Source organism: Vulpes lagopus, chromosome 23 (assembly GCF_018345385.1).
Source record: "Vulpes lagopus strain Blue_001 chromosome 23, ASM1834538v1, whole genome shotgun sequence".
NCBI lineage: Eukaryota > Metazoa > Chordata > Mammalia > Carnivora > Canidae > Vulpes > Vulpes lagopus.
Genome location: NC_054846.1, coordinates 14,568,366 through 14,581,840, shown reverse-complemented (window position 1 = coordinate 14,581,840; position 13,475 = coordinate 14,568,366). Strand labels below are relative to the sequence as shown.

General features: G+C 38.6%; 1 protein-coding gene and 1 pseudogene across 1 annotated transcript in view; both read right to left on the bottom strand.

Annotated features, from left to right (window-relative positions):
* Positions 1–13,475, bottom strand: part of GATB (glutamyl-tRNA amidotransferase subunit B) — an 89,164-nt gene that overhangs the window by 63,126 nt on the left and 12,563 nt on the right. The window lies entirely within an intron of this gene.
* LOC121481591 lies at positions 986–1,446 on the bottom strand (annotated as a pseudogene).

Sequence of the window (13,475 nt, the reverse complement as noted above, 5' to 3'; positions counted from 1 at the left end):
CAAAACTAAGTCAGAAAGACCTGAACCTAAACCCTACTATTACTAGCTGTGTAACCTTGCACAAATTACCTAACCTCTCTCTGTTTCCTTATCTGTTAGAAGAATAGTAATTTTGCAGGATTGTTCTGTGAATTAAATAAAATTACTCAATACATGGTAGATATTTATAAAATACTAGTTTCAGAATGGAAATGTTATTAAATACAAAATGCCCATCTCAATTGACTCTTTTATGGGCAAGTTTTTCTAGGAGGCAAGGGACTCTAATGAGAAAAGGTCTAAACAGCTCCATAGATCCATTAGTCCAGATTTACAATCCAAAGTAAGGAACAACAGCTGCTGAAATTATGTATTATGTCAATATAATATTTCCCCCTTAAATGACAGCCAACACCTTTTGTGATAATTAGTGTGTTATCTCCAATGCAATGGAGATCATATTTCTTAATGCCTCAGGAAGCTTATATTACTTCATTTTCTATTTTATGGTGAAACAAAATTTTCCTGGATAACATTGTATGCTTGCCTGTGGCTGGAAAAAGCTCCCATTCTCAAATGAAAGGAACTACCTTCTAACAAGTTGTATACTTATAAATCAATTAAAAGAGCCAATTTTTACCCTCATCTCACTGATGTCTACCACACATTTGTGACTTCCTGTCTTCTACGACAGTAGATATGTCTGAAATGCAAAGACATTCTGTGGAGAAGAGATGTATGAAGGCATGAAGCAGATATAGGAATCATATTTTTTTAAGTCATTGTTCCTTTCCAACAAAACTTTGAGATGGGACCACAATCTTTAATGGAGAAAGTTCTCCCCCACTCACTTGAACTCTGAAATTTGTTTTTCTCTTGTTTATAACTTTTAAAATATATATTTTAATATCAAAAAGGCTAAAACATACAAATCCATTCATTTTAGATTGCCCTCATACAGAAACTTCCAAGTCTTTTCTAATCTTAAAACTTACTCACAAGATTCTTTTTTTTTTTTTTTCCATTGAGGCATTTTATTTGCATGTATGAATTACATCCCTAGAAAAAGAATCCCAGGATTTTCCCTCCTGTGTGTTTTCGTCTTGCTTCTTCGTGGTCCATGATGCCAGCTGAGGTTGTCAGTACACTGAAACCAAACTGGCGGGATGGGAGCAGGTTATTCTGCCATTTTTCTAGATCTTTCAGTTGTACATCAAATCTGGGGCTGATCACTCCACACTTGTTTAACCTGCCTGTGAGGTTCACAACAATTTTCCCGGCTCTGTGATCATCGATGACTTCAAATTCGTCAATGTAACCATGCTTCATCATCACAGTGAGAAATCAGACAATGACTTTGGAGCATGGCCTGATAAGAACCTGGCGCTTGCCTCTCTTTTCAGCGTTGTTGATGCTCTTGAGAGCATTTGCCAGGACGTTCATGCATACCATTGTGGCAGCTCGGAGAGATGGCAGAAAGAGCTACTCACAAGATTCTATACCTGGAGAAATTCAACGGAATGACAAACTGTTTCCTATTAGTGAAACCTCAAGAGTAATCAGTAATAGGGTAAGAAACATTAATTTCACGAGTGAAAAGCTCTAATGACTCAGAATGAGATCTACTTTCATCTTTGTATAAAAGGTTAGTATCATGTTGAAAGATCTGACTTGCTAAAAAATCAAACAGCTGGCCTGAACCAACCCAACTCTAAGAAATGCTAGTTGGGTATTCACCATTGGTATGAATAGGGGCATCTGGTGGAGCAATGCCTGTGAATATCAAAAGCAAAGTCCTAGAGACACAGGTACCTGCTGTGTTCATCAGTCCCAGGCATGTCCTGAGGAGTGAGCCTTTGGAGGAGTCTATCAGGACACAGATTTTTAGGACAAAAAAATTGTCTTTCGTTTTATGTATCCGATAGGAATGCATCTCAGTAGAGGCTTCACAGCAAGCCATGAAATCATGGAGGTTAACAGATTAAAAAGGAAAAAAGTCACACTTTCATAGAGCAAAACATCCTATTTTCTTAATTATCTTTGCTTCAGGAGTAGATAATAAAAGAACTGGCCTGGACTTAAAAGAAGGGAAGGGAAAAAGGGATGCCTCGGTGGCTCAGTCGGTTAAGCATCTGTCTCTGGCTCAGGCCGTGATCCCAGGGTCCTGGGATACAGCCTCACGTTGGGGCTCCCTGCTTGGCAAGGAACCTGTTCCTCCCTCTCCCTCTGCCACTCCCCTGCTTGTGCTCTCTGGCTCTCTCTCTGTCAAATCAATCAATCAATCTTGAAAAAAAAAAAAAGAAAAAGAAAAGAATGGAAGGTGGGAGGCAAAGGAGAAGGAAAAAGGAAGAAAATGAGGCTAAAGAGCCATAACAAGTAGACACAACATGTGATCTCTGAATGGATTTTGGACAGGGGAGAAGAAAACAAAGGATAATACTGAGACAACTATGGGAGCATGAATATGAACTGTGTCTCAGATGCTAATGCTGTATCAGTGTCAGCTGTCCTTAGTGTGATCGTTTTACAGTGATCCCAGAAGAGAACGTTTTTGTTCCTTGGAGATAGTTGCAGAGATATTTGGGGATGAAGTGCCATGATGTCTGCAACCTACTCGCAAGTGACTCATCCAAAGGAAAAAACAATCTAGGTGCAGGATGGAGGTTCACTGTACATTTTTTTTTTGTTTTTACTTTTTCAGAAGTTTGAATTTCTTCAAAATAAAAAGTGTGGAGGCAGGAGAAAGGAGTAGATAATTCTCCTCCCTGAGAGGATGGAGAGATATTATAAGCCGTAAGGGGTGGGGAGAGAGAGCCTGGAGGAGGCAGGAGCTATTTAAACTGATGTTAACTCATAAGCTGTACATGTGTATCAGAAGCCTGTATTCACCAGGGCCGAAAATCAGCTGTAGAAAGAAAACATTCTAGATATTGTATTTTTCTACAACCTTCTTGTGCCTAATTAAGTGAGACATATCAGGGCCCTGTATAGGTGCTGAAGTATGGTGCAGCCCTCCAGGAATGTGAACAATCTGTTAACAGGGAGTTCTCTACTATCTACATATAAGTATATAAGTCCTGCACATGGGTCACACACATGTAATGGAGAATAAGAAAAGACAACTTGTTCTTTTACCTGATAGGAAAATGATGTTCCCCAATTATATACTTTCTGGTTGAAAATACTTTTAGCTTCCCCCAAACCTGTATGGGTATCTCACTTTCGGTTGATGCTTCCATTCTGTGGCTTTATTGTATAAATCACACATGAAATTTCTCAATTTATGCATTTCTGAAAAACATCTATGATTGAGAACTTCATCTTAATTAAATGCATGCTATTGTGACACCTTAAGTTATTTCAGTGAGTGTTACACAAATGTTTATCACCCCCCTTTCTTAAAGGCCAACTTTACTGGCCACTAGGAAATGGAAGTATTTATATTTTTAATGATGCAAAGTTAAGAATATGAGTAGCATAATAATACCAAGAAACATTTACAGGCCACTTGAGACTTTATAAAGTGCTTTCATAGACATTAACTTCTCTGTGTTCATAGATGTAGAAATGGAAGAGAAAAAGAAATAAGGCAAATAAGGTCGCTGGCTGGCTATGACAAGTGAATACAGGTTATGAGTGAGTATGGGCATCTTAAATGTTTACAACCAGCTATAAAGGAAAAATTCCCTGTTATGTTTTGTTGCAAATGAACAATTAGCAAATCCTGCAGAAGGGAATGAAGTCTGGTACTTTATGCTAAGAATGGGAACCAGGCAACTGTCCCTTCTATTTTTAACTGGGCTCCTGACTTCCCTGTGTCCTTAGGCAAGTCAGCAAGGCCCTTCGTTTCTTCTTCTGTCGGCTGGGGTTGGAGCCCCTGACCTTGCTCACTGGGTTGGCCTATGAGTTGGCAAACATCACTGAAAATTCAAGACACTATTGACAAGCACATATTATTGCCTGTCTGCATCTTCTAAGAAAACTGCAGAGCATGACAAAGACCCTTGATTGATTGACTATGCTTATTGCTTTTACACTTGTAAAAGAAGAGTCATGCATCAAAATTTGGAACAGAATACTTTTAAGGTTCCTGGAAATGCTAACAATTTTTAATTCTCACTTTCCTTATCCCAGCAGTTCTAGGCCTTATTATAATGACGCAACCAGTGGTGGAAGGGTGGAAAACATGAAGGCTCACTAGCAATAACCTTCTTCCACGAGGAACAGAATGCTCTTCAGAGGAGCCCAGCCTGACTACACTAACTATGCCAACATCACCAAGCTGAGCGTTTGTCATCTCTGATATGCCAACAGCAAAATGACTTCCAAATTTTGCCAAGATTTTAAAAAGAGCTCAGGAAAAAAGTTCTCCGAGATGCTGCAGTATACACAGAATAGACAACTATTGCCCCTAACCCCCTGCCACCATACAAATATGAAGCTGAAAATACATATAGAAATGACCAAGTAAGAAAGACCCATCCCAATGGCCTCAGATGACAAGTATATTCACTTGTGGTATGGAGAAAGAATTCCATACAACCCATCCATAAAGAGTATTTTCATATCTACTTTCAGATACAATGCAGACACAGTAAAATTGTCTCATGCTTTTGAGGGTAGAAGTGGGCATTCTCTCTTCTCTTGCCTCCATGTTACCATGTGGCTGGATTTTGCTCTCTATTCCATACTGTTTTTGTCCCCAAAAGAGGAGTGACTTTTTTGACTAGTGACTTTGGGAAAAGATACCATGCACGTGTGGGTTGGCCCCTCTGGCTGAACATTTTTATTACAGCTCTCTAGTACAAATCATCAGAATAAAGCTATATGAACTCTTTCTAATCAGCATGCCCACAGAGATGATACATTCTGGTCCAGTGTGGACATCTGAAGTCTTCTGTAGAAACAGGCTCTTTACCTACAAGTGAAAAGCCTACAGTTCTGGGGAGCCAGTTCAACTTAAGCAGAAAGTACTAGAAGTTATTTGGCTATATGTTAGGTTGTATTTTTCAATCAAGGTATTATTGGTAATAAAGCTGATATGCTCACCTCCAACTACCTCACTTGTATGTTGATTTCTCAATCAACATACAAGTTCTGACTCAAAAGGGGAAGCTGGTCTTATTTTTAGTGACCCCCTAATATCTTCCTGGACATTTTCTTCTAATACCCATAAAACCAATCTAGAAACCTTCAGAGCATCACCAATGACTCCATAAAGCCAAGAGGGCCAGATGCCATGGATGGCCATGCATTTCCTGTGAGGGAGGAGCTTTTACATGTCTGCTGCAATTTTTTAAAGTTCTGGAACTGTCCATGGAAGAAAAATGAATGGTACCCAACTGCATGATTTCAGGCTGCATTTTTATTATAGGCTTCTAGTATAAATCACTAGAACAAAGCCTGTATGAGCTGCTGAATGTCAGAGACAAAAATAGTGTCACAGAACACTGTTAGGTAATTTTTTTTAACTACTATATATTTATATCAACAAAGGACCCCTAAGCTTTCATACTCTTGGGCATTTTTGGTAATGTGTTTATATTTTATTTTCTACACATCCCCACCTCACTTTCTAGTATGACAGACTTTTTGGTGCAGTAATGTACCAAATTCATTTTAAACAGTTATGTGTTCTAAGTATAGCACTATCTCCTCTGACAAGGGCTCGCTGTTACTGTGTGCAATCTCTCATCCAAGCACATATTTTGAGGGGAAAACAAACCAGAATAAGGAAATATGGAAATGGGAGAAAAGCCCTTTCCAAACACAATACTGAAGGTTTCTTTCTCAGGAATGAATCTCTGGGGGAGATAAGCATGCTGCCTGGAGATGTTCCCTTATCAGAAAAAAAGAAGACAGCAGAGAAATACAGCTGGGTCAGAGAGATGCTTTGCAGGCTTCAGGGGGTCACCCAGGGAAAAGGTCAGATGACATTCCTCAAGTTTCCCAAGGCTGGGGTGGAGGGCAAAACTAAACCTTGGTTCCCTCATGGGTTTTCCACCATTGCTGGCTGAACTTTTCAATTCTATCACATTGTTTTTTGTTTTCCTTAAGAGGAATGAGATGGCATCATCATTTCCATACAAAGGTGAAGAGAATAATTCAACAGGGATAAATTCTTTTTGGAAAATGAGAACTTTTGAAGTCAATGGGTAAGTGGGTGATCAAAATGGTGGAGTAGGAGGATCCTGAACTCAACTCCTCCCACAGACACACTAAGGCTGCAACTATATACAGAGCAACTCTGAGAATGACCTGAAGACTAGCAGAACATTATTCCACAGCTAAAGATATAAACAAAAAGCCACACTGAGAGTGGTAGGAGGGTTAGAGATGTGATCTTGACCCTTACCCTCAAATGTGGGACCTGCAAGTAGGAGGAATATCACAGGTATGGAGATCGTCCTTGAGGAATGAGGGGTTCAAGATCCACATCAACATCCCCTGCACTGGGAAGATGAGTCCCCATGATGTCTGGCTTTGAGAATTAGTGGAGCTTAACTCCAGGAGCTTTGAAAATGAGTGGGACTTGCCTCTAAGAGAGCGGGAGGTATGGGAAACCAAGACTCTTCTCTTAAAGAACCTGTGTACAAGCTCACTTGTTTGGGGACTGGGCCAGAGTCATAAGATGGAAAAATACCTGGTCATATGTGAAGGAGCTTCGCTGATGAGTTTCAGGACATGTACAAGAGACAAGAAACTTTAGGAATTTTCTCCAGGAACAGAAGCATGGAGAGGCACCATCTTTCCTGCCCTCCTATTACCTAGCTGGCCCACTCCTAGCCAGAGCCAGTTCTAACACTCTCTATCTACCTTGCTAGTATTGTTCACCCTGCTCCTGTGTTCCCCTGTGGACCTGCCATACCCAACCTCTGCCAACCTTGGCAAGTGTCCCTCCATAATGCTCCCACTCTTCCATACCTAATGGATAGACTCTGCCAGGACAAGCAAATCCCTAAAGCAGCTCCCATCTTGTCACAACTGGCAAGTGGCTCAGCCAAGACTGGTGCTCCCTCCAAAACTGCTCCTACCCAGCCACAACAGGCAGCCTCAGCCAGGAACAGTGCCCCTGCACAGTAGTTCTCACCACACCACACCTGGGCAAGTGGCCTCAACTGGCACCAGGGCCCCCCTTCAAGGTCACTCTTAAGCTGGGGAGCAGCTCTGCCCCCCAGCATACCTAGAATAGTTGGGTCTTACAGCCAGCCATAACAAGGACTAGACTTCCCCAAGCATGCTTGCAGTAGCCTCCACTAGACATCTAAAATGTGCTGGGGACTAGCTCTGCCCACCAGTGAGACCACAGCAGTCACATCCCAGCTAAAACAGAAGGAGGCATACAGCCCACAGGGGATGCCCCTGGAGGTCCTGGTTCTGGTGACCAGGGGAGGACTGTGCTTCTGGGTCCCACAGGATGCTTTCTACATTAGACCACTCCTTCAAGACCAGGAGATGTAGCTGAGCTCCTTCATGCATAAAAACAAACACAGAGAGTCAGGCAAAATGAAGAGACAGAGGAATATGTTCCAAATGAAAGAACAAAACAAAACCTCAGAAAGAGAACTAAACAAAAAGAAGATAAGCAATCTACCTGATAAAGAGTTTAAAGTAATGGTCATAAAGATGCTCACTGAACTTGGAAAAATAGTCGACTACAGTAAAAACTACAACAAAGAGAAAGAAAATATAAAAAAGAACCAATCAGAGCTGAAGAATACAATAACCAAAATGAAAAATACACGAGAGCAAATTAACAGCAGGTTAGAGAATGCAGAAGAAATCACCCAGGCTCAGCAGTAAAAAGGAAAAAAAAAAAAGATTAAAAAAAATGGGAATAGTTTACAGGACCTATAGGACAACATCAAGTGGACTAACACCTGAAATATAGGGGTCCCAAAAGGACAGAGAGAAAGGGGCAGAAATCTTATTTAAAGAAATAATAGCTGAAAAATTTCCTCACTTGGGGAAGAAAGCAGATATCCAGATCAGATCTGGGAGGCACAGAGAGCACCAAACGAGATGACCCCAAAGAGGTCCTCAGAAAAACATATAACAAAATGTCAAAAATTAAAGATAAGGAGAGAATCTTAAAAGTAGCAAGAGAAAAGCAACTAATTATGTACAAAGTGCTCTCATAAAACTATCAGCGGACTTTTCCACAGAAACCTTGCAAGTTATAAGAGAGTGGTAGGATACATTGGAAATGTTCAAAGGAAAAACCCTACAACCTAAAATATTCTACCTGGCAAGGTTATCATTCAGAATTGAAGGAGATAAAAGAGTTTACCAGACAAACAAAAAGTTAAAGGAGTTCATCACCACGAAATTAGCCTTACAAGAAATTTTATAGGAAATTCTTTAAGTCAAAAAGAAAAGTAAGAAAATTATGAAAGGAAAATATCTGGTAAAAGCAAACATATAGTAAAGGTAGTGGATCAGACTCTTAAAGAGCTGGCATGAAGGTGAAAAGATAAAAGTATTAAAATTAACTACATCTGTAATAACTACTTAAAAGATACACAAAACAAAAAGATGTAAAATATGAAGTCAAATGCAAAAAACACGGCAGAGAGAAAGTAAAAATAGTGTTTTCCACATCTGTTTGAATTAAGTGATCATCAACTTGATTGCTAATACCTAGATTGTTATATATGAACCTCATAATATTAAAAAACCTATACTAGATACACAAAAAACAAAGAGGAAGGAATCCAAACATAACACTAAAGAAAGTCATTACAAACGAAGAGAGCAGGAGAAGGAACAGAGAGAACCACAAACACAAACAGAAAACAACATAATGGCAATCAGTACATACCTATCCATAATTACTTTAAATGTAAATGCACTAAATCCTCCAACCAAAAGACAAAGGCAACTGAATGAATTTAAAAAACAAAAAACAAGACTCATTTATGTTGCCTACAAGAGACTCACTTCAGACCTAAAGAAACATACAGACTGAAAATGAAGGGATGGAAAAAGATATTCTATACAAATGAAAATAAAAAGAAAGTTAGGATAATAATACATTTACTAGACAAAATTGACTTCAATATAAAGACTGTAAGAAAACACAAACAAGTGTGTTATGTAATAAGAAGGTCAATCCAACAAGAGAATTACCAATTGTAAATACATACACACTTAACATAGAAGCCCCTACATATATAAGGCAAATAGTAAGAGACATAAAGGGAACAACTGACAATAATACAGTAAGAGTAGGGGACTTTAACAACCCACTTATATCAATGGATAGATCTAGGCAGAAAATCTCTGAGGAAACAGTGGCCTTAAACAATACCTTAGATCAGATGGACTTAACAAATATACACAGAACATTCAATCCAGGTACACAATACACATTCTTTTCAGTGCATGTGGAACATTTTCCAGGATAGATCATATAAGCCATAAAACAAGTCTGAAACTGGAAAAAATGCAAACATGTGAAGCCTAAACAACATGCTACTAAACAACCAATGGGTCAATGAAAGAATAAAAGCAATCTAGAATTAATCCAATCCCCATCAAAATACCAACTGCATTTTTCACAGAGCTAGAACAAAGAATTCTAAAATTCATATGGAACCACAAAAGACTCTGAATAGCCAAAGCAGCCTTGAAAAAGAAAAGCAAAGCTGGAGGAACAACTGGGTGGCTTAGTTTGTTAAGAGTCTGCCTTAGGCTCAGGTCATGAACAGTAATAAATGGAAAGATACTTCATGCTCATGGACTAGAAGTTAATATTATTAAAATGTTCATACTACCCAAAGCAATATATAGATTCAATTCAATCCCTATCAAAACACCAACAGCATTTTTCACAGAATTAGAACAAATAATCCTAAAATTTGTATGGAACCACAAAGGACTCCATATAGCCAAAGCAATCATGAGAAAGAATAGCAAAACTGGAGGTATCATGCTCCCAGACTTCAAATTATACTTCAAAATTATAGTAATCTAAACAATATGGTGTTCGCATAAGGACACCTGGATGGCTCAGCAGTTGAGCGTCTGCCTTCAGCTCAGGGTATGATCCTGGTCTGGGGGGATCAAGTCCTGCATTGGGCTCCCTGTGAGAAGTCCCTCTTTTTATGTCTCTGCCTCTCCATGTCTCTCATGAGACATAGAAATGAAATGAAATCTTAAAAGAAACAGAACAAAACAATATGATGTTGGCATAAAACAGATTAATGGAACAGAATAGAGAGTCCAGAAATAAACCCATGCTTATATGGTCAATTAATCCATGACTAAGGAGGCAATTATGTGCAATGGGGAAAAGATAGTCTCTACAGTAACTGGTGATGGGAAAACAGGGCAACCTCATAGAAAAGGATGAGACGAGGTCACTTGTATACCATATACAAAAAAGAAACTCTAATGGATTAAAGACTTAAATGTAAGATCTGAAACCATAAAACTCTTAAAAGAAAACATAAACAGCAAATTCTTGGACATTGGTCTTAGCAATACGTGTGTGTGTGTGTGTGTGTGTGTGTGTGTGTAGGACCTGTCTCCTCAGGCAAGGGCAAAAAAGCAAAAATAAACACATGGGACTATATCAAACTAAAAAGCTTTTAAGGTAGCGAAGGAAATCATCAACAAAATGAAAAGGTAAGCTATGAATGGGAGATTTCCAAATGATATATCTGATGAAGGGCTAATATCTAAAATATATAATGAATTCATACAACCCAACACCAAAAAAAAAAAAAAAAAAAAAAAGCCCACAAATAATTCAATTAAAAAATGAGCAGGGGATCTGAATAAACATTTTTCTAAAGAAGATATACAGACTGCCAACAGGCACACAAAAAGATGCTCAACATCATTCATCTTAAGGGAAATGTAAATCATAACCATAATAAGATACTACTTCACATTTGTCAGAATGGCTAATATGAAAAAAGACAAAAAAAAAAAAAATACCAAGCACTAGTGAGGATGTGGAGAAAAAGGAACCCTCATACACTGTTGGTGAGAATATAAAATGGTGCAGCCACTATGGAAAGCAGTATAAAAAATTAAAAATAGAACTACCATACAGTTCAGCAATTCCACTGCTGGGTATTTATCTGAAGAAAATGAAAACATGAATCTGAAAAGATATATGCACTTCTATATTCACTGTAGCATTATTTACAACAGCCAAGACAGGGAAGCAATGCAAGTGTTCATCAAATGATGAATGGATAAAGAAGATGTGGTATATATAACAATGGAAAATTATTCAATCATAAAAAAGAATGAAATCTTACCATTTCATGGATAGACCTAGAAGGTATTATGGTAAGTAAAGACAGACAAAGATGAATACAGTATGATTTCACTTATATGTGGAATCTAAATCAAATGAATAAACAAAATAGAGAGTCATATACACAGAGAACACACTGGTGGGTGCTAGAGGGGAGCAGACAGGGGGATGGGTGAAATAGATGAAGGGGATCAAGAGACACAAACTTTCAGTTATAAAACAAATAAGTCATGAGAGGAAAAGTACAGCATAGGAAATATATAGTCAATAATATTACAATAATTCTGTATGGTGACAGATGGTAACTAGACTTATTGTGGTGATCATTTCATAACGTATATAAACATCGAATCACTGCTGTACACCTGAAACTAATATTGTATATGATCTATACTTCAGTAAAAAGAAAAATAAAGGCAATGTATGAGAATTTACACCCTAGTACAACTAGGGGAAATTTGGAAGAGCTCAATCAATCACTTGATCTGTGTCTGTGACAAAAGGACAGACAATATGAGCTTGGATGTGTACAGATCTCAGCCTTCACTGGTATAAAGAACTGCAATTAGACAGGAGAGATATCTTGGAGGCAGAAGAAAGGAAGCAGAAAGAGGTATAAAAATGCCTTCCCTGCCCCATTCTGAGTCTCTGAGTCACCCTCATTCATAGCCTTGGGTACACCCCTAGCTCCATGGTTACAACCTCTGTTCCCTCCTATAAGATTGCAATCTTAATAAAGTCTCAGCCCAGACTTCAGATTAAAACAAAACACAAAAGTTTTCCCTAAGAATTAAGTCACAAGTCTACTCTCGGGCAGACTTGGGGTTCAAATTTATTAACTCTGTGGTCGAGGGACCCCCAAGCTAAGAGATAAACATGAAAAATGGCTTAGATCTGCAGCATCTGGCAAAAGCCAATGTAAAAGCTCTTTGGAGAGACTGGTTCTCAATGCAGCCACAAGATTCCCATTAATAAAGCCCTGTCAAACACAACTTCATAATTCAAAATTACAAAATACACAAAATCACCTAGCCAAAATCAGCAGACACACAAAAAGCAGGGCAAGATAGAACTTCAGGTAACAGAACTACTGAACACAACACAGACTGTATAAAATATGTAGATTTAAAATTACTAAAGAAATAAAGAACTAAACACATATAAAGGGAATAAGATGTTTTCAAAAAGACAGGAGACATTTAAAGGAGAAAAACAGAATTTCTATAAATAGAAGATACTCTCAGTAAAATAAAAAAAAACCCAATGGATATGTTAAAAAGCCAAGTAGACTTAACAGAGAATTTGTGAATCAAAAGAAAGTGTAGAGAAAATTTTCCTGGATGAAACATACAGCAAAGATCCTAAAAGAATGTTCCATTCTGATCACTATTTGCATAGTGATATGGACAGCTGAGAGCTGCCCACAGTTAGGGCTGCCTCTTAATGGTAGGTCTGGAGGAAGTCAGTCTTATTAGGTTAGGTCTCCTTTTATCCATTTCTTCTTCTGAATCAGCACTCTTCCTCTTTTCTCTCCCCCCAGATTTAGATCTCTCACCTAGTAAATGTTGTAATAAACAGTGCACACGATCAGGGTCAATGCTGAATAGTCCATGCCTATGTGTCTATCAGCACATGGATGCACATTATTTATTCATGTGAGACACAGAGAGAGAGAGAGAGAGAGAGACTGAGAGGCAGAGACACAGGCAGAGGGAGAAGCAGGCTCCATGCAGGGAGCCTGACGTGGGACTCGATTCTGGGTCTCTAGGATTAGGCCCTGGGCTGAAGGCGGCGCTAAACCACCGAGCCACCCGGGCTGCCCTGGATGCACATCTATAAACATAATACATATACACTTATCAATGGTATGTTTTGAAATATACACATACCTGCAAAATAATAGCTCCTACCAGCAACTCCAATTATGGTGGAATACAGATTAGAAGCTAAACTTGAGCTCTAATCTGATTGGGACACTGAGCAACTGTGAGACTATGGGCAAGTCACAAGAGCAGTTCTCCCATCTATAAATTAAAAGGACTAAATTGAATAATTTCCAGGATCTCTTCCTACTGCATCCTCATACTGTTTATAACTTTAAAAAGCTAACAAGATTCATACCATTTATGTAGTTTATGTTGTAGGATGGACAGGTCTCTGTGCAGAAACTTGTTCTTATTTACATTAACAAGTGATAATCAGGCTTTTTGGGCTAGAGCAGATC